At 40.3% G+C, this 20180-nt stretch overlaps 1 long non-coding RNA gene across 2 annotated transcripts in view; it reads right to left on the reverse strand.

Annotated features, from left to right (window-relative positions):
* Positions 1–18983: 18983 nt before the first annotated feature.
* The window catches only part of LOC124516478 (uncharacterized), a 37610-nt gene continuing 36413 nt past the window's right edge, over positions 18984–20180 (reverse strand). The window contains exon 4 of one of the 2 annotated variants that reach the window (XR_006963049.1): positions 18984–19465. This is a non-coding gene — a long non-coding RNA (uncharacterized LOC124516478). The remainder of the gene's footprint in view (positions 19466–20180) is intronic. The other variant, XR_006963048.1, reaches the window with a different exon arrangement.

The following is a 20180-nucleotide window of genomic DNA, read 5'->3' on the forward strand; positions in this document are numbered from 1 at the left end:
ATGTGCCCTGGTTGAGTTGACCCTGCTTCAAGTTCAGGTCTGCTCTGCATGTCCCTCACTCCGGGACCAGTGATCCCCTGGACAGATGGCCGTTGCCTCATGGTAGATTACAGGCGCTCTAGAAGCCAGGCCAAACTCTGCGAGTACATTTAAAGCGTTGCTCACATCACATCTGCTAATATCCTGAATCTCCATGTCGGTATAAGTATTTTTATCTCGGTTTAATTGTTACATAGTATTCTGTAGCATAGGAATGCCATCATTTATTAAGCCTCTTATAACTGTACATTGAGATTATTTCCAATTCTCCCCCTATAATATGCGATGCTGTGATAAACATTTTGTAACTCAATTTTTATCTGAATTAACCATTCACTGTTAAGGAAGAAAACATCCAAAAGTGGAATTTCTGGATGAAGGCCTAGAAACAATTATTTTCAAAAGGTTTTTCTTCTCAGTGTTGTCTGGCGTTCAAATCAAAGCAGTCAATGTTAGGCAGTCAGTTGGGAATACGAGGATTTAAGGTATTGACACATGTATGTGGGTGGGTAGGCATGGGAGAGGAGCAGAAGAGAGGGGGAAAGAGAAGAAGGGAGGAGAAATTGATTGTGAGAATCATCCGAATCCAATGTAGAATGATACCAGACACTGTATAAGAATTACTGGTTGTAGCAGGAAACCCCTCAAAGAGCCAGTTGTACTGTAGTTGATTTGTAAATTTGATCTCCTTTTTGTCAATAAATCATTAAGAGCAGTGGTTCTCAACAGGGGTAGGTGGGTGTTATAGTTGTCTATTGCTATGTAACAAATCACCCCAAAATTTAGTGGCTTAAGACAACAAATCATTATTATCACTGATGGTTCTGTGGGTCAACTGGGCTCAGGTGAGCAGCTCTCTCATGGTGCCTGTCATGTAGCTGCAGGCAGATATTGGCTGGGGCTGAATCATCTGAGAGTTCAACCGGGTTGGGTGTCCAAGATGGCTCCCTCACAGGACCGGCATTGATGCTCATTGCTGGCTGTGAGCTCAGCTGAATGTGTCAACCCGAGTGGCCAAATGTGGCCTCTCCTTCTAGTTTGTGACCCTCACAGCATGGTGGCTACACTCAGAGATGAAGTGTCCTGAGAGGGTGGATCCCAAGAGTGAGTGTTTCAAAGTCCCAGGTGGTAGCTCCTTATGATCTGATCTTGGAAGTTCCAGAATATTGCTTCTTCTGTATTCTTTTGTCTCAGTGAATCACTCAGGTCTTCCCAAAAGCAAAGGGAGAAGAATTCGATTTTGGTCTCTTGATCAGAGAGCAGCAAGTCACGTTGCAGAAGAGTGTGTGGGATGGAAACTATTTTTGTGGCCATCTTTGGAAGATAGAATCTCTACCGGGGCGGTGGGGGGGGGGGGGTGGTGGTGAAAAGTTGTCTGAAGTTCTCTGAAATTGTTGACTAGTTTTCACCCGTTTATGTCTTTCTCTGAAGAGAATCCCAAATATTAGTAAGATTCTGAAAGGAATCTGCAACCAAAATAAATAAATAAAAAGTAGAAACAATCACAAATCTAGGTAGATTATGGTATGTTACATAATTAAGTTTATTTTATACCCTGATATTCCTTTTAAAGATACTTGATCTCTGCTATTAACTTGGAATTGTTCAGCATCTAGCTATGATTCACTAACAAATTCATCCAATTAAACATTTTAAAAAATGTCAGATAATTCTGTCAGTGTGACAAGTTAAATAAAACCAGATACACATACACACACATACACTCATGTACACGTATATAAACATGGTCTGAATTTTAAACAGAGAAGCCTGATTAAATGGGGTTTGTATTTTGGACCACTGTTGCCACCAAGCTACCTGTATTTGATACTTAGGAGAGTTCTAATAGACTTAATATTCTACACACAGTTCGGGGAAATTTTCTTTTTAGATGCCTGCAGCACAGGGCACAATAATTTCCAACATACAGCATGAGATTTGACTACTTTATCTCAGCATATGTAACTATAACTGTTATTGTTCACAAAATTATCTGGTTTTTATTACAGCATTGGACTCTGTGACACCCCAGAATCCATGACTGCCTCAGACAGGCTCCATTTATAGTAAGAACTATTTCTGTTTATGCCGCTCTACTTGCTATTAGTTTCACGAACTTATGCCGTCTGGATTTCAATGGTGGGGGAACAGGAGGGCAGAGAATTCAGGAAGGGATGGATGCAGGAATCACCAGCCAGCTACGTGTTCCACAAGAGGGGCATTTTTTTTTGCTGCTGCTGTTGAGATTGAGGTGTCTCTTAAGTTTCTTTTTATCTCGCATGTTCATCTCCATTATCATCCTCTTTTCAAATGATACCTTCTTTTTTTTAAGTTTATTTTTGAGAGAGAGAGAGAGAGAGAGAGGGAGAGGGAGAGAATCCCAAGCAGGCTCCTTGCCTAACACAGGGCTCAGTCTCATGACGTTGAGATCACGACCTGAGCTGAAAGCAAGAGTCAGACTGATTGAACCACCCAGGTGCCCCTCAAGCAATGCCCTCTTAAAGAGACTGGGTCAGTTGTTCCGTAACATTCTGGGCTTTGCTGACTTTTTCAACACGTTTCCTATAGATTTAAAGGCTTGATTAGATTCAGGGTGAATTTTTTCCATGGATGCTTCACAGATGCTCCTATGTATTTCATATGACATCACACAAGGACGTGCATAGTATCTATTTGCCTTGCCTTTAATGACACTGATTGATCTGCAGATCCAGATGGGGACTGCCTGATTCCTGGCTGTAAAGTTGTTGGCTGACCTTCTGACTCCCTTGGAATAATATCTAGTTCCTCATTTATATTTTGCTTCTTAGTTTTAGCATCCATAAATGTTTATTGCCTGAATCAGTTATTTCATTAGATGTAAAAGGGTGAATTTTTCTAATTTTATCATTTCTTCTACATTTACTAGCTAGAATACTTGTATAAGAAAACTCTCCCTCATTAACTAGGGCTATATTATAAAATTTTGAAAATAGAGTTTTCACATGGAAGGCAGATCAAGGCTTACTTTTCCAGTTAATTACTAATTTTCAGAGAACAAGTTAATAGACTATGGCCAATAGTGATAAGTGAATTATGTTTGTTACTTTGGCTTTCTCTTTTGAGTATCATTATGAATTCAGGAATATTTATTTCATTATTGTGTTTTGATCAGTTGCCATTATTTTTCTTGTTGATGGTAAAATTGTCCACTTTTAGGCAGTGGGCAGATTCCCTGCTTTCCAGCATAACAAGATGATCTAGTCTCAGTTTGTCATTTGCCACTCCACACCTGGAACCAGATCTCTCCAAGAATCCCCAGTTCCTTTTTCCGAGACTGTAGTCTGAATGCTAACATTCTCATCATTACTGGACTGTCATTGCTACTGGGTCTTTTCTGTGGACAGAACTTTAACATTTTGAATTTTAAAAGACTCATATTCACAATTCAAATGTATTTGAATATTCGATATATCACATTCAAATTTCAAATGTTCAAACAGTTTAAATTTAAACGTAATCAAAAGTAACCTACACGTGATTATTGAATCATTATATCATAGACCTGAAACTAATATAACACTGTATGTTGATTGTACTTGAATTTAAAAAATAAATAAATAAAATGTTTTAAAGTAGCCTACTGGGTTTTTTAAAGTTTTATATTGTTATCTTCCTTCTCTCAGACATTACATTAATGTAATTACTTATTTATAAGAATAATAAACTTTAAAATGTCAATATAGCATAATGAGATATAGTAATATTATTACTAACAATCAGATACTGAATGCAGGTGAAGATTTCTTTGTATTTTTGTTAGAATATATTCCAGTAACGATGTGTGACATACCCTATGTTTCAAAATACCCAATGGACCCAAGTATAGGCAAAAGCTTTTCTCTTGAGGAAGAAGAAAGGTCTATCTATAGGTTAATGGTCAGAATGGCTTCGGTTACCTTGTCTGGGCCCTCCCCCAGCCCTGAGAAGGCAGGAGAAAAGGCCCGAGATGAGTAGACAGTGGGCTGCATTGGCCTGTGGACACAGCCCAGCCAGAGACGCTATGAGCCCCGCCCTCCAGGACTGCTGGGTGCCCGTGGCCACCGAGGACAGGTGCCCCCAGCTGCACTGAACAAAGACAGATGAAATACGAGATTCGTGTCTATCTGTGCGCAGCGTCTGCACAGTTGACTGCAAGCATGAGATAGCCAGACACTTCACCGCAGTGTTGGGAATGTTTCATAGCAGTTCGGCACTTGAAAAGAATAAATTGTATAAATGAAAAGTATATACTTCCTCCCAGCCCCTAGATCATTCAGAACATTTCATTGGACAGTACGTGGCACCAGCCTGCCATTTTTGAGTGCATCACAGGGCTTGTTGCTATTATTTATCTTGTTCTTATCACGTTGGTATTTAAGCATCTTATCGCTGTACAGGAGAGAAAAGGTCCTGTTTCTACGGGCTGTGTTTTTCAACCAGTGATTCAGGAGTACTGATACGCTTGCTCTGTTTTGAGCTGCACTCACATTTCTGCTGGGAGGCAACAACAAGGAAAACACAGGTGAGCTTGGCAGCCTTTGGGGAGGCAGCAGGTGGGAGGAGAATAATCAAGAAAAGCAAAGAAAGGCTTTGGTTCTTTAAGTAAACGGAAACCTGTGTTCTCTCCCTTTGAGACGCTGCAAAGTAACAGTCTTGCTTTCTTCCCTTCTCCCCTTTTCTTCTTCTGTTTTGCCCAAATCTGTTGTTTCAAGCTCAGAAGAGAGTGGTAACCTGTTCAGATCCAGTTCTCTGTCTCCCGTCTAATTAATTAGGCCTGGCCTCCAGGACCCCCCGCCTTCCCAACACCTCACAAATCTTGGAAACCTGCTTAGTTCAATCCATCAGCCTGAATTACTGGGAACAATTTGGCCACTCTGTTTTGTATTCTTCTAGCCCTTTCCTTAACCCCTCATATTCACAAAATATTTGCTTAAGGCAATAATGTCAATCACTAATGTAATCAGCATTCCATAGAGAGCTTGCTAGAACTACCAGCTCCTCCAGCCTGCATTTAAATTCTGATCTAATAAGATCAAGTAATAATAGGGCTGTAGTGATACTGATGAAGGAAGTCCAGGACTTGCACTTCAAGGAAAAATGGCTTCAACACACGAGGAGAGGATGAAATAAAGGAGAGTCCTTAGATGCTGCCTGCGAAGCCCAGGCCTCCTAGGAGGACGGAGTACTACTCAGCAATACAAAGGAACTAACTGCTGATACACACCCATCAGGGGTGAATCTCAAAAGCCGTGGAAGAAGCCAGACACAGAGTGAATAGACAGAAATCAGATCAGTGACTGTTTGTGGGAGGGAGGGGAATTGATCGGGAAGGGATCTGGGGGGATCTTCTTGGTGACGGAAATGTCCGTATCTTGACCGCCAAGGGTGTCTATTACAGGCAAGTATGCCTGTGTCAAAATCTATCTAATTGTACATTTATGATCTGTGCTTTTCATTGCATGCAAATTATATCGTAAAATTTTTTTACTTGAATATACCTACTTTGGGTGATGATAGAAAATATTTTTACCAATTTTTTTGGCAACATGTATCTTTTAAAGGTATGCATGAGGCAAAAAAAAAAAAACCTCTCAAGATAGAAGATGATTTAACATAGTGCTGAAAATACGGCATGCACTCAATAAAAGTGTATTGACAACTAATAGCCATTGCATAAGTTTGTTTGTAAGATGCCTCCTTTCAGCCCAACATTATAGTCAAATTCAGCATTATCTACAAGATTAAAATTTCCCAGCCCTAAAAAATATTTTTAGTAACCCTCCATTCCGTCAGTCCAGTTATGCAGCCCTTTCATGGGAGTATAATAAATAAAATCAATACTTTTTATTACTTCACTGCCAGAAACTTACTACACCCAGATTCAAAAGCATAAGGCTGTCTGCAAGGCTGATGTACCCTTCAAGGAGTATTTTATGAGGAAAGCATACTGTTATAATTTTGCAAGAATAAGGAAAGCTACCTTTAAATCATAAGAAGTATTTCTTAGGTTGAAGAAGTATATATAAGGGCTATCAATCCCCTATATATGATCTCTAGCTAGATAAATGCAGGGGGGAAATCAGCTTTCTTCTAAAGACATAAAATTTCCTGAAAAATATATACTGGATGAATTTTATATTTCTATAATAAAAAGTATGCACTGCCAAGTCTCAGGAAAATTGGACAAATGGCTCAGTAAGACTTATCTTTCTTAATTGTGATGTGTTTCTAGAGGTAACTGGTCTCATAATACGTGACTTTTTTCCTTTATGTTTTCACCCTCTTTGAGGACTATAACCCACCCCCCCCAAAAAAAATCAAAGAACAAACCATGCAAAAATGCAAATCAAACTAAAGTTTCAGGCTAAAAGATAATTTACAGTTAGATTATTATGTAGACACAATGCTGAAGATACAAGTTTGAAAACATTCTTTAGCAACAGGAACTCCCCAAATATTTTCAATTGTTTTGTCACTGGAGAATTCACATACAGAGAAGAAATAAACAATAAAACATTATAAGGTAGCTATTACTGGAGAAATATGATTTTCTTTTTCAATTTCTAGAGGATATAATTTTTAAAGGAGAAAAATAGAAATAATGAAAAAAAGTGAGGACAATTCAAAAACTGGGAAGAGTTTTAAATCCCTCAACCACATATAAAATTTTTCATTTTATTATAAAAGAATTAGGACTTTAACAATCAAACTATATCTATTCCAGTGATCCCAAAGTGTGATCTCCTAACCAGCAGCCCCAGGATCATCTGGGAACTTGTTTTTAAATGCACATTCTTAGGACTGCCTGGGTGGCTCAGTTGGTTAAGCCTCAGGCTTTGATTTCAGCTTGGGTCATGATCTCGAGATTGGTTGAGTTGGAGCCCTGAGTTGGGCTCTGCACTGATAGCACAGAGCCTGCTTGGGATTCTCTCTCTCTCTCTCTCTCTCTCTCTCTCTCTCTCTCTCTGACTCCCCCCTGCTTGCTCCCTCTCTCTCTCTCTCTCTCTCAAATTAAATAAATAAATAACTTTAAAAAATTAAATGCATTCTTGGGCCCAACCCAAGCCTACTAAGTCAGAAGCTCTGGGGGCAAAGCCCAGCCATCTGTGTTTTAACAAGCCTTCTGGGTAATTGTGACACAGGGTAAAGTCTGAGAACCATTGATTCATTCCAGAAACATTTATGGGGTGCCCTTTGTAGGCCAGGCTCTGAGAAAGGCTTTGGGGACAGAAAATAAGGAATTAACATGATCCATAGTTTAATCAGTCACAAAGAAAAAGAATATTAGCTAGTAACGTCATTTTTTTAAATACAGGAAAATAGGAGACGTCCTTGGTAGAGCTCCAACAAGTAAAACTACCAAGAACACTGAGGAATTTTACTGAGGTTGGGGCAATCGTGCTCAATAACAATTACCTGGAAGGATTTGTTTTTTTCTTTTTTTCCTTTTCTTTCTTTCTTTCTTTCTTTCTTTCTTTCTTTCTTTCTTTCTGTTTCTTTCTTTTCTTTCCTTCTTTCCTTCTTTCTTTTTTTCCAGAAACACATGTGCTGGCCCTCTCCAGACCTCTGGGATCACAATCGCCTAGAGTGGGGCTCAGGAAAACTCTGTTTTTCACAGTTCCCTCTAGTAAGTAATTCTGATGTTTACCGAGTTAATAGTAATGCTCTGTAGAGATGTCTCAGGATCTGTGTTTGCCCGGCTGCTGGGCTGGCAGCCTCTCCAGGTATGGTCTGTGGATTACCTGTACTGAATCACCTCCGGGAGGGGAGAACATGAGTGTACTAGCACGTAAAATGTAGATCCCCAAAACTAAACCAGAGTCAGAATCTCTGGGGACAGGGCTCAGGACTATGCACTTTTTACAAATTCTCAAGTGATTTTTAAGCACATAGCAATTTGAAGTTTACTACCTTGTGGATCTCCCCAAGGACTACTTCTCAATGGTGCGCCTGGGTGCCTCAGATTGTGTAAGCGTCTGCTTCTTGAGTTTGGCTCAAGTCATGATCTCCCAGTTGGTGGGTTCAAGCCCCACATGGGGCTTTGCGCTGACAGTGCAGAGCCAGCTTGGGACTCTTTCCTTCTCCCTTCTGTCTCTGCCCCTCTCCTGTGCGAACTCTCTGTCTCTCAGAATAAGTAAATAAACTTTAAAAAAAAAGTCCCCTAATTTCTTCTGTCTCTCGATATGTATGGTGGATAAATAATGCCCCCTCAAAACGTCCACATCCTAATCCCCAGAATCTGTGAAATTTACATGGCAAAAGGACTTTCTAGATACAATGAAGTTAACTAAGATTCTTGAGATGGGTGATTCTCCTGGATTATCTGGACGAGTTGAGGATGATCCCAGAGCTCCTTACAAGAGGGAGGCTCACGGATCAGAAAAGAGATGTGACAACAGAAAAAGAGGATAAGAATCAGAGAGAGCTTTAACGATGCTACCCCGCTGGTTTTGAAGATGGAGGAGGGGCCCACAAGCCAAGAGATACAGACAGTCTTTAGAAGCTGAAAAAGGCAAGGACACAGATTCTCCCCCAGAGCCTCCTGAAAGAATGAAGCCCTGCCCTCACCTTGATTTGGGCCCAGCGTAAACCCATCTCAGGATTCTGACCCAACTTGTGATTATTTGTTATAACAGTGATAGGACACTAATATGATATGTAAAAGACACAGAAAGGAACATAATACAGGGACAAACTACACTATTACTGAAGAAGCTTATCTTATTTGGAGAGTCTACAGCCAAGAGAGAAGGCATATTTAGTGTTCCCTTGAAATTTATTCTTATCAAACAATTTCTTTGGGTAGAGGTCTTAATTAGATGCAGGGTTCCAGTGATCATAGTAAACAATTCCAGAACCTTAAAAAAGAAAAGAAAAGAAAAGAAAAGAAAAGACCTTAGTTGCTCAGTAGCTGTAAGATTTCCTTTTCAGATTCAATCTTCAGGACGTTATCAAAAGATATGGAAGGCCACCAGCTCATGACATCTTTTCCCTAGTGTCTACTCCCACGTAGCAGACAAGGCCCCAAATCCTCAATTCAGAGGAAGAATCAGGGAAAGCATTCATAATGGACATACTTCATGTGCTGTCATCAGTTACACAGTCAAACCTGTAAAGGAACACACCCCTGGGTGGGGGGGGGGGGGGAGAAAGACTTCAAAATCCTCTTACATTATCAGCCGCTTCTTTAAGCAGTGATTCTCAAGCGAGAGCCTGCATCAGGTCACCTGAAGGGCCCCCTCCCAAGGTTACCGATGCAGGAAATCTGGGCTGAAGGCCCCTGCTCTGCTGCCTGTCCAGGATCACATCCTGAAAACTGCTGACCCGAGCAATGGGTCCACCATTGCCTCCACATTAGCATCGCACGGGGACATCGAGTCCTGATGGCCCACCTCAGGCCAATTAAATCTGACTTGCTGATGGTGAGACCAGCTAACATGATTTTCAATCTCGGCAGGTGATGCCAATGTGCAATCAAAGCTTGGGACCTCTGTCCTAAAGGCCAAAGTAACAATGAAGGAAGGGCGTGAGTCAATATTGGGGAGAAGGGACAGTCACGGTGACCTTGAGATGCCCAACCCTTTGGCTGCCCCTGGCCCTAGGATCTCCTCTTAAGAAAATGTCTCCTGCTTCAAAGTCAAAGTTTAAAAACAACATCTGATCTAAGGAAATAAGAATAAGATGCCACAACATACGGTCCAGCCCAAAGAGAGGACATTTCTATGAGATATTGAAGCTAGGGGAAAATGGTAACCTGTTGGAAATGATGATACAACCCTAAATACTCCCTGTCTGTTTAAAAATGTAGGATAGTTTCATAGTAAATTGCAAAACAAGCCCTTAATCTTCCTTTTTACAGAAAGACCCAAAGGAAGAGTAGTTTCTTATATTAAATAAAACAAAAGGTTCAGTACTTCAAGTAGCCTCAGTATTTTCTGTTTTCAGGCATTTAATGTTCTGTGCTTCATATCCATATATTTCTCTCTTCCTCACATCTACATACCCTATTTTTATTATCATGAATATTCATTGTTTCCAAACAATGTCTAATTACTCATCTGTCAGACACTACTCAATTTAGGTTTTATTATTTTAAATTTTTTTTCAACGTTTTTTTTTTTTTTTTTTAATTTTTGGGACAGAGAGAGACAGAGCATGAACGGGGGAGGGGCAGAGAGAGAGGGAGACACAGAACCGGAAACAGGCTCCAGGCTCCGAGCCATCAGCCCGGAGCCTGACGCGGGGCTCGAACTCACGGACCGCGAGATCGTGACCTGGCTGAAGTCGGACGCTTAACCGACTGCGCCACCCAGGCGCCCCAGGTTTTATTATTTTAAACTGATAATTTTCTGTTGAGACCTACATGACCTGGAACTTAGATTGCCTACCAATATACTATGTTTGTGCCTTTTTTGAAATAAACTGCAAAGCAGTTTCTAACTTTCTAACACACAGCCTAAGCCCTTCTGCTTAATGTCAGACCAGCTCCGAAAATCATTGCCTTTTAAGGAAATCATTGTTTTCTGTTGTATGTCCCCAATAATGGCTTTAATCTGTTCGGAAAACTGATCACACGACCTGATAGATTTACTCATTTTCATCCCAGATTTTATTGATATGTGTACAGAAAGTTACTTTACTTTTGGATCGTAGCACCTATCAACGAATATTGTAAATCCCTGAAGCAAATGTTTTTGTAACAGACTGTGAAAAAGAGCTATTAGAGTCACATTTACTTTTTCCAGGCGATTTGATATAAAAATTTGTCAATTCTTTCTGCCTTTACTTGCTGGTGAGAATCTAGCCTCTGAACACCTTCTTTTCAGTTTTTTTCAGGTGCTTTTGAAGGGTAAGATCTGGAAGAGTAACCCTTAATCCAAGCCACATCTGACTATCTTAGCTTATTTCATTAAACACCCGAGACTAAACATTGTATGACAGAGTAGCATCTCCTCCAGAGCACAGGCCAGATTTTATTTATGGTGCTACTTACTAATTAAAATCAGTCCAAAGAAAAAATTCAATGAAGATGAATGGTAGGATTTACTTCATCAGTGTCACAGAAATTAAAATATAAAAATGTACGTCAGATGGGTTATTTCACATCAAATGAATGACACACGTGAATGTAAATTTAACTACTTTCAAACCAGACAAATTAATGCACACATACAAACATATCCAGGGCATGAAGTTTTAATCTGATTTTTATTTTACTTTCCCGTGAGCTTATTTACAACACGTATGTTTTTGTTGCTATTTTCCTGATAACATACAGCGGCTGAAAAAAATTCACACGTTTCAGGAAGGGTAAAATGTGGTATATTTACACGTCCATGGTTTTGTAAACATAAATGGGCCCATATTTTGCCTGTAAACACCATACTTGAAAACTGCATGTTTGTTGTTGCTGTTGGATAGTTTTTCCATGTAAATACATTAAGATCTCCACAGTAAAAACCAGCGTGGTAGGCCATTTCAATGTTTGGATATATTCTAAGGTATTTAGACCCCTGTTGATAGAACATTTAAATCATTTCAGCTATTCGATATTGTAAGCAACTTTGCAAGAAACAAACTGGTAGCATGTATTCAATTATTTCCTTAGAGTGAATTCCGAGGAGTAGAATTGCCAGGTAAGAGAACAGAACCCTTGAAACTTCAGCATCTATGTTCCTACAAGTCTCCAAAACGGTTACGCACAATTTCACCCTTCTGGTGTATTAAAGTACTTGTTTTCCTCCATGCTCACCAGTAGGTTTAAAAACAAAACAAAACAAAAAAAGGTTTATTGAGATAAATTTCCATATCGTAACATTTACTTCTTTTAAGTATACAATCCATTGATTTTTACTAAATTAACAGAGTTGTATAGCCATCTGTCACAACCCAGCTTTCGAATATTTCCAGCACTCCCCAAGGCCCGAGGGGGCCCATTTATAATTATTCCTCACTCCCAACCAAGGTCCAGGCGACCACTAATCTACTTTCTGCCTTTTTTCCATTTGTCATATAAATGGAATCATACAATACGTGGTCTTTTGTGTCTGGCTTCTTTCACTTAGCATAATGTTTTTGAAGTACATCTATCTTGTCACATGTATCCATATGTCATCCCTTTTTATTGCCAAACAGCATTTTTGATACCCCACCTCCCAACACACACACACACACACACACACACACACACACACACGAAACACATAAATCCTTCCATTCAAAAAAGAGAAGATTCTGGGCACAGGAGTCACTAGTCTACAACAGTTGTTCTGGGCAAGAATTCTGAAGACTTGTACCTTTAGGGTAGAGAAATGCTTTGCCTTGATCTTGATTCTGCTTTCTGTAAGAAGCCTCTGGGAGTGCCTGGGTGGCTCAGTCAGTTAAGCGTCCGACTTTGGCTCAGGTCATGATCTTGTGGTCCGTGAGTTCGAGCCCCACGTCAGTCTCTGTGCTGACAGCTCGGAGCCTGAAGCCTGCTTCAGATTCTGTGTCTCCCTCTCTCTCTACCTCTCTTCTACTCACGCTTTATCTCTCTTTCTCTCTCTCTCTCTAAAAAAAAAAAAACAAAACAAAACATAGACAATAAAAAGGAGAAGGAAAAGCCTGTGTCCACCTTTCTCCATGGTTGCTGGTTTTGCCCTCTCGGAGGTTTTTCCCAGTCCATCCCCATCTGGTCATTTTTACTGTGAGAACGGAGACTTTCTCCAGGGGGGACCAAACAGCTCATTCCTCGTTCATGTAGGCTTGGGGGTCCAAAGATGGTTTTAAGGCTTAAGCATTCAAAGACGTTTTTAGTCCAGGCTTATGATTTCTTTGGCAATATGTTTTTATTTAGTAGGCTTCTAATCCGTTTACTTTCACTCAGTTCCACAGGCCAGGAACCCCACCCCAAATTCTTTCCTAAATGTAATTATTAATCCTGATTTCTTTCCTTGCTTCCTCACCTTAAGGGCTCTCTCACATACTTACACAGCTTAATACCAGCATCCTTGAGATCATACAGGCGTCTGGGGAAAGAAGAATATGCCCTCAATCTGGTCTTTGTGGCTGGGCCATCACTTAAAAGCATTTTCAGTCTTGTTTCCTATTGTGTGGGGTGTGGAAGCAGTTAGCTTTCCAGCTTTTTGATGCCCCACATTTCTTCTCTCCGCATTTATTTTTATTTCTGCTTGAAAATCATCCAGCTATTTACAGACTGATTTTTCCTTCTAACATCCTCCTAATAGGAACCAGTAACAACCAACCTACCGCAAAATTCTGTTTTCCAGTCTCTTCCCCTGGAGCTACAGGTTCAGTAAGTGCTTAATCTACCTTTGAGCTATTGCCAGTGACAGTTTTAACACATATTTTACCACTGTATTACTGTTACATGGGTCTGCATCACCCCTTCCTCTGATAGAGTTACCTCACCACCCAATGCCAATTCTACAAATTTTAGGGTTTCTTAGAGCATTGTGCCTCGTTTCCAAAGCCAATATTCCCATTAGTTAAGATGATGCTAACACCAAAGAATATACCCCCAAATATCGGTAACTGAACATAATAGAATTTTATTTCTCACACATAGTATCAATTAGAGGCGGTGGAAAACAGGGGTACCCAGTCCCACAGTCCTTCAGAGGGAGCCTGCCAGATACTCTGGTGCCCTTGTGTTGACATACAGCCAGCAGCCGAGGGAAGAGAGGCTCGAGCACTGTGTGAGAGGTGATTACGGACCACACCCGGAAGCACTGTACCTCATTTCATCACTTCTGCCCACGTTCCTTTGGAAAGAATTCCTTCTTGAGTCCGCACCTAATTGCAAGGAAGGCTGAGAAATATATTCTATCTTTGTGCCCAGAAAGAAAATCAAACAAGTCTAGCAAACAGCTAGCCAACGTCTGCCTTAGCATCACAGAAAGCATTTAGCCTCAAGACTCAAGAATTCCACCGCTGAAGACCTTTGCTAAGAAAATATTCGGATATACAAGATGTTTATTCTGTATCTCAGAATAAATACATATAAATATATAAATAAACAGAACATTGAAGGTAGGACCCATTTATGCAACAGAATATTTACACAGCGACTAAAAATGTTTTTATTAAAAGTTTTAATCATGTAGGAAAATCTCTCTGATATAATCTTAAGAAATTATAGAACATAAATTTGTACACATGATATGTATGTATCTTTGAAAGACAGCAGTAATTGTGCTGGAAGTAAATGTGCAAAAACCATAACACCCATAATCTGTGTGATAGGATTATAGATTTATCAATTTTTCCTTTTTATGATTCTTCTTATCCAAATTGCCCACTATAATCAGAAATAAAATACATATTTTTCTATAACATAATAAATTCATAGCCATATCTAGGTCTTCTAGTACTCCAACCACCTCAAATATCACTATTTGTAATAATGAATCCAGGAAAGTAACATATTAATAACATATCCTTTTTAAAATAATAAGAAATTAACATCATCATTATTTAATTACATATTCCCTGAAAACACCTTGAAACGAATAAGGTGAATAAGGTTATGTACTTTCTTCAGAGGTGACCTACGGTAGGAATGTGATTTTTAACTCCTATTTCCCTACCTACAGCGCCTTCTGTTTTTTGTTTTTTTAATTTCTTTTGCAACATGCCCACATCCATTTCTGAAAAGAATATCCTTTCTCTCTCTCTTTCACACACACACACACTCTCGCTCGCTCTCTCTCCATTCCTGCAAAATATACCCATCACAGCACATTTGACTGAACATTGGCAGATGGTATCTACCTCACTCATCAAGGTTTTCAGTAGAAGCTTGTTCTGTGTATGTCCACCTGCTTCTGTGTTGGAGGTAGACAGACAAAAAAGGCACCAAAATCACTAGATTTATTGTCACGCTGTTGGTTTCTTAGAGTACAGGATGGATTGTGTACAGGATGGATTGTGGCCACACTTCATGAATCGTTTCTATCAACACCTGGCCAATTTCAGACTTCGTAATCAGATATTCCAAATCTCGGATATTTGCCTGAAAGGAGGCTACTATTCTCACCTGTATGTGCTACGGCATCTATCAATTATCATCGAGTTAAGGGCTGTTGATTTTTCTGTCCACATTGAGGGTTATGTTTATGTTTAAATGACTAATGCCCATCTCTCCCAGCCATTGTAGAGCTACGACTGCTCCTCTGAATTTTTGGTTAATTAACCTGCATGACTCACTATCTATCTTCCCATCCAAGTGTGCTCCCGTGGGAACTCGTCAACATACGCACAAGATATTGTGAAATAAATCAAGGGATAGTATAAAACATGGTGTGTTCGTGCTTTCTTAATAGAAAAAGTAGTTTGCTCCTAATTTTCTTTTCACTTAGAAATGAATTCATAGCATTCTGTCTCCTAACTCCCACTCTGGTGTTTGTGTGGATTATTTTCTATTTTAAACTGTATTTATTATTTTTTCTATTTCAGAACTTTAAAATCCAGGTTATCTTATTAATACCTTTATGACTATTTCCATCTATGAATATATTTTATCTGTTTTCTGACAATGCCTAATGTACAGTGGGTAACTGTGATTGGTAAAAGTCGTACGGAGCCACTAACACAATTCTGGAATCTAATCTTTAATATTTTTGCCAGGGATTATGCAGAAACTTATAATTATGTTTTACTTTGGATTTACCCCATCTTTACTTTATCTCATATTAAAGTGTAATCAAAATCAGCCTGTTTCCATTCGGTCGCAAATCCCCTTCTTAAAGCACCTATTCAAAAGTCTCCCCAATTTTCATTTTCTCTGTCTATTCTCATTATATTAAATCCTGATATCTGAAAATTGAACCATATAGTAGTATTACCGTGTTCTTTTAAAAATACAGATCATATCTACTCTTCCTGTATTTTTACATTATAACTGTGTGTTTTTAAATCCTTGGCAGGTTGCAATTAGATTTCTAGCACACCATTGTATTAGAGTAAATACCATTATTATGGCAGAAATAATTTACCTCGTGTAGTGTGCTGTTCAGACAGTCTGCTGAGATGCCTCTGATACCAAATATCATTCCCATTCTTTAATTATAATTTTTAATCTTTCCCGGTTTACCATTCTTTCAGTAGATGAATTATTTTTATTCTAAAATTCAGAAATGGTCTGGCTTTAATAATGTTTATTAACAAGAATTACAATATTCCATTGCTTTTCTCCCCCCTCCCTGCAGAACAGTAGGAGTAACTTTATTTTTCTCAAACTCTCTGACCCATAACATGCAAGACATGTCTGGCAACAGCTCAGGTTCATCATTAGTAGTTGAATGCATTTGTGAGATTAGTTGTTACGTGGATTCCACCTAGTTCGTGGTCACCACATTAAAAGCCACACAGTGGATGGGGCGCCTGGGTGCCTCAGTCGGTTGGGTGTCCGACTTTGGCGCAGGTCATGATCTCACGGTTGGTGAGTTCGAGCCCCGCGTCGGGCTCTGTGCCGACAGCTCGGAGCCTGGAGCCTGCTTCGGATTCTGTATCTCCCTCTGCCCCACCCCTGCTAATGCTCTGTTTCTGTCTGTCTCTCAAAAATGAAGAAATGTTAACAAAGAAAATTTTAAGTCACACAGTCTAATGCAGGGCACTTCCTTTGTCTTGTCTGGAGCGTTGAAGAATGAGGCCATAATCCTTACACCACAGACAAAACTTGAGGCATGTGTTTAACAAACAAATCTGTGATAAGACAAGAGTGTGAACCCTGTGAGGGCAGGGGCAGTGTCTTGCTTCTCAGTAAATCCCCAGGGCATACCGCAATGCACTGATGCATAGCAGGTGCTCATTAAACATGTATTGAATGAGTGAATGTGCACATGAATGACCCTCACTGGTTCATGGGTTCACTTTTTGTCCCTCTTGCTGTTCATGGAAACAGCTTTAGTTAAGGTTGAATTCAACCTGAACAAGTCGTTAAGAGTGAGCCGTGATAGTTGGGAGGAGAGAATGGACTGTACCATCTGCCTTAGAGTGAACTCATTCTGTTCCTCCTCTGTGATCCGGGCGAAGTTGTTCTCTCTCTCTTAGCTGTGATCGTTTTATCTGTTCAATGAGAAAAATATGGCCTAACTCCCAGATTTGTTATGAAAATTAAATGAAGCAATATTTGTAAAGTGCCTACTTACCTAATCTGATTTGGACATTCATGATTATTAGGTTTTGGGGGGGTCAATATCAGTAGCCTCATATACCAGTCAGTAATTGCCACATGATAACGACAGAATCTCAGGGGCATTCAATAAAAACACTCTGTCTTTCTGTGGGTCCACTGCCACGGCTCTGCTGTTGGCTGGCCAACTCTGTGCTGTGGTTTCGATCCAGGTCTGCTCCCTGTTTCTCAGATTCCTTATCCCAGAGCACCGCCATGTTCTTTTCATGGTCTTGGCAGAGATGAGAGAGGGCGAGCCTTCTGCCCAAGCATGTTTTAAGCCCCTGCTTCTGCCATGAATATTAACATCACATTAGCCAAAGCATGTCCTGTGACCATCCTAAAGCCAAAGCATGGGGAAGTATACTTCTTACACGAGGCGGAGGAGGCTGGGGATGGGGAGGAGAGAGAAGAATGAAGCCATAACCCCACAAACAAAACTTGAACTACGTGGGGGCGCCTGGGTGGCTCAGTCGGTTAAGCGTCCGACTTCATTCAGCTCAAGTCATGATTTCACAGTCCATGAGTTCAAGCCCCAGGTCAAGCTCTCTGGCGACGGCTCAGAGCCTGGAGCCTGCTTCAGATTCTGTGTCTTCCTCTCTCTCTGCCCCTCCCCCACTCGCACTCCGTCTCTCTCAAAAATAAAAACATTAAAAAAAATTTTTTTTAACTGGAAGCATGTGTTTAACAAACAAATCGATAATAAGATAATAAGATTGTTTTGAACAATAATCCAGTCTAACACATCTTCAGTAACTAAAGCTGGATGAGGTCCATGGGTCTTTTCTCCCATACCCTTGCTACCAGGTAGGATGATGCAATGTCAGCCGGTGTCAGATGGAATTCTGCCATAACCACAGGCAAATGGGACACAAAAGGGGTGAAAGAAACTGTTCTATAAGCTTGACAAAGTTCCAGATCTCTATTCTTTCAGGTACTCTGCTGGTTTCTTGAATGAAAGGTTCATTTATAGTGGCAGGATTTATCTATCTTTTTAATAGGAGTCAAATCCCCAAAATCTTCCAAATCTGAGACTACTGGGTCAGTTAGAAGTCAGGAGTGCCCTTCTAAAGGCTATAGTTATGAGGCTTGTAAGATTCTTCTGCCCTGGGCATGCAACACCAGGAATGCCTGCACGGTGTTTTCAGCAAATCCACATTTCTTTATGACCACTAATTTCATCAATAAATAAATCACTTCTTTTTAAACATTTTTTAATATTTTTTTTTAATTTTTTTTTTCTCAACGTTTTTATTTATTTTTGGGACAGAGAGAGACAGAGCATGAACGGGGAGGGGCAGAGAGAGAGGGAGACACAGAATCGGAAACAGGCTCCAGGCTCCGAGCCATCAGCCCAGAGCCTGACGCGGGGCTCGAACTCACGGACCGCGAGATCGTGACCTGGCTGAAGTCGGACGCTTAACCGACTGCGCCACCCAGGCGCCCCAATATTTTTTAATTTATTTTTGAAAGAGAGAGAGAGAGCTAGTGGGGGAGGAGGGGCAGAAAGAGAGGGAGACACAGAATCCGAAGCAGGCTGCGGGTTGTGAGCTGTCAACACAGAGCCCGACGTGGGGCTCGAACTCATGAACCACGAGATCATGACCTGAGCCAAATTCAGACACTTGACCAACTGAGCCACCCAGGTGCCCTAATAAATCATCTCTAATAAGCATAAACATATATCTAGTAGTATCACTATTTAAAAATCTTTGGTGTTGATCAAAAATTAAGAAGGAAAGTAGCTGAAGTTTGGAAATAGCTCCTTTGAGAGTATAGGTCTCTGACTCACATCTCTCCGACATTGGATGACTATTCCCGTAGTGTGTTCCTAATCAGAGTACTTTGAATCGTAACGAAGCATCTTTCGGATGTCCTCTGAAACCGCTGTTATACACTGAAACTAAATCATTGTCTATGCGAAATTGTTTTAAAGTAAAGTACAGACAGCACAGCACTAGTAGACGTCCCTTTTTTATTCAAACTGCAAATTCCTGGTAGACCAGGTCTCTGGGGTTCTTGCTTTTTGTTATTTTTTTTTAATGTTTATTTATTTTTCAGAGAGCACAAGCTGGGGAGGGGCAGAGAGAGTGGGACAGAGGATCCAACGCAGTCTCTGTACCAACAGCAGTGAGCATAGTGTGGGGCTCAAGTTCAGGAATGGCAAGATCACGACCTGAGCTGAAGTCGGATGCTCAATCAGCTAAGCCACCCAGGTGCCCCTCTGGGATTCTTAAAAAAAAAAAAAAAAAATAGAAGAGTACATATAAAATAATCATTTGTTGTTTGGTTTAATCTTTACCACAATATCATGTTCACTTTACGCTGAACTAATTCTTTCTGCATCATAAAACCAAGGACAATAAAATTGGGCTAATAATGAATGAAAATAGCAATTTAAAACTCGCATCTCATTTCATGACTCCCAGACTTCAGTCAGCTTTCACTTAAGAACAAAACATTCAAAAGAGCATAGGAATTCTTTTTCTTAAGTCCTTTGACCAAACTGGCGATGAGGAAAAATCAATCTATTGTAGAGCCTCTTAGGTCGATTGTCAGATTGCATCCCCTACAACATCTGCATAGGGCTTGTGTGACACTCCCCAGAATGTCCCTGCCATCCCAAACTTCATACGTGGACAACTGTCCTTGATTATTTAATGATTTCAAGACAAGGCAGGGCGATGGCAGCTATCCTTGAGTATTTGAAGGGTTGTCAGGCCAAAAAGGGGGGAGACTCATTTCATGTATTCCAGAGGACGGAACCAGAACCCATCATATCTAAAAGGAGGTAGTTGGACTCAGCATGAGAGAAAGCAGTGTAACAATTAGAGCACTGGGAACTGTAAATACCTCATCACGTGGAGGTGGGCCAGGATGACCACCTTGTGCACTATGGCTGAGGGGACAGAATCAGGTGGCCTCTAAGGGAGCTCTGCCGCTAAGT

This window comes from Lynx rufus, unplaced genomic scaffold (assembly GCF_022079265.1).
Source record: "Lynx rufus isolate CCGP_SWC_20201006 ecotype Redwood Valley unplaced genomic scaffold, mLynRuf1.p SCAF_2, whole genome shotgun sequence".
Taxonomy (NCBI): domain Eukaryota; kingdom Metazoa; phylum Chordata; class Mammalia; order Carnivora; family Felidae; genus Lynx; species Lynx rufus.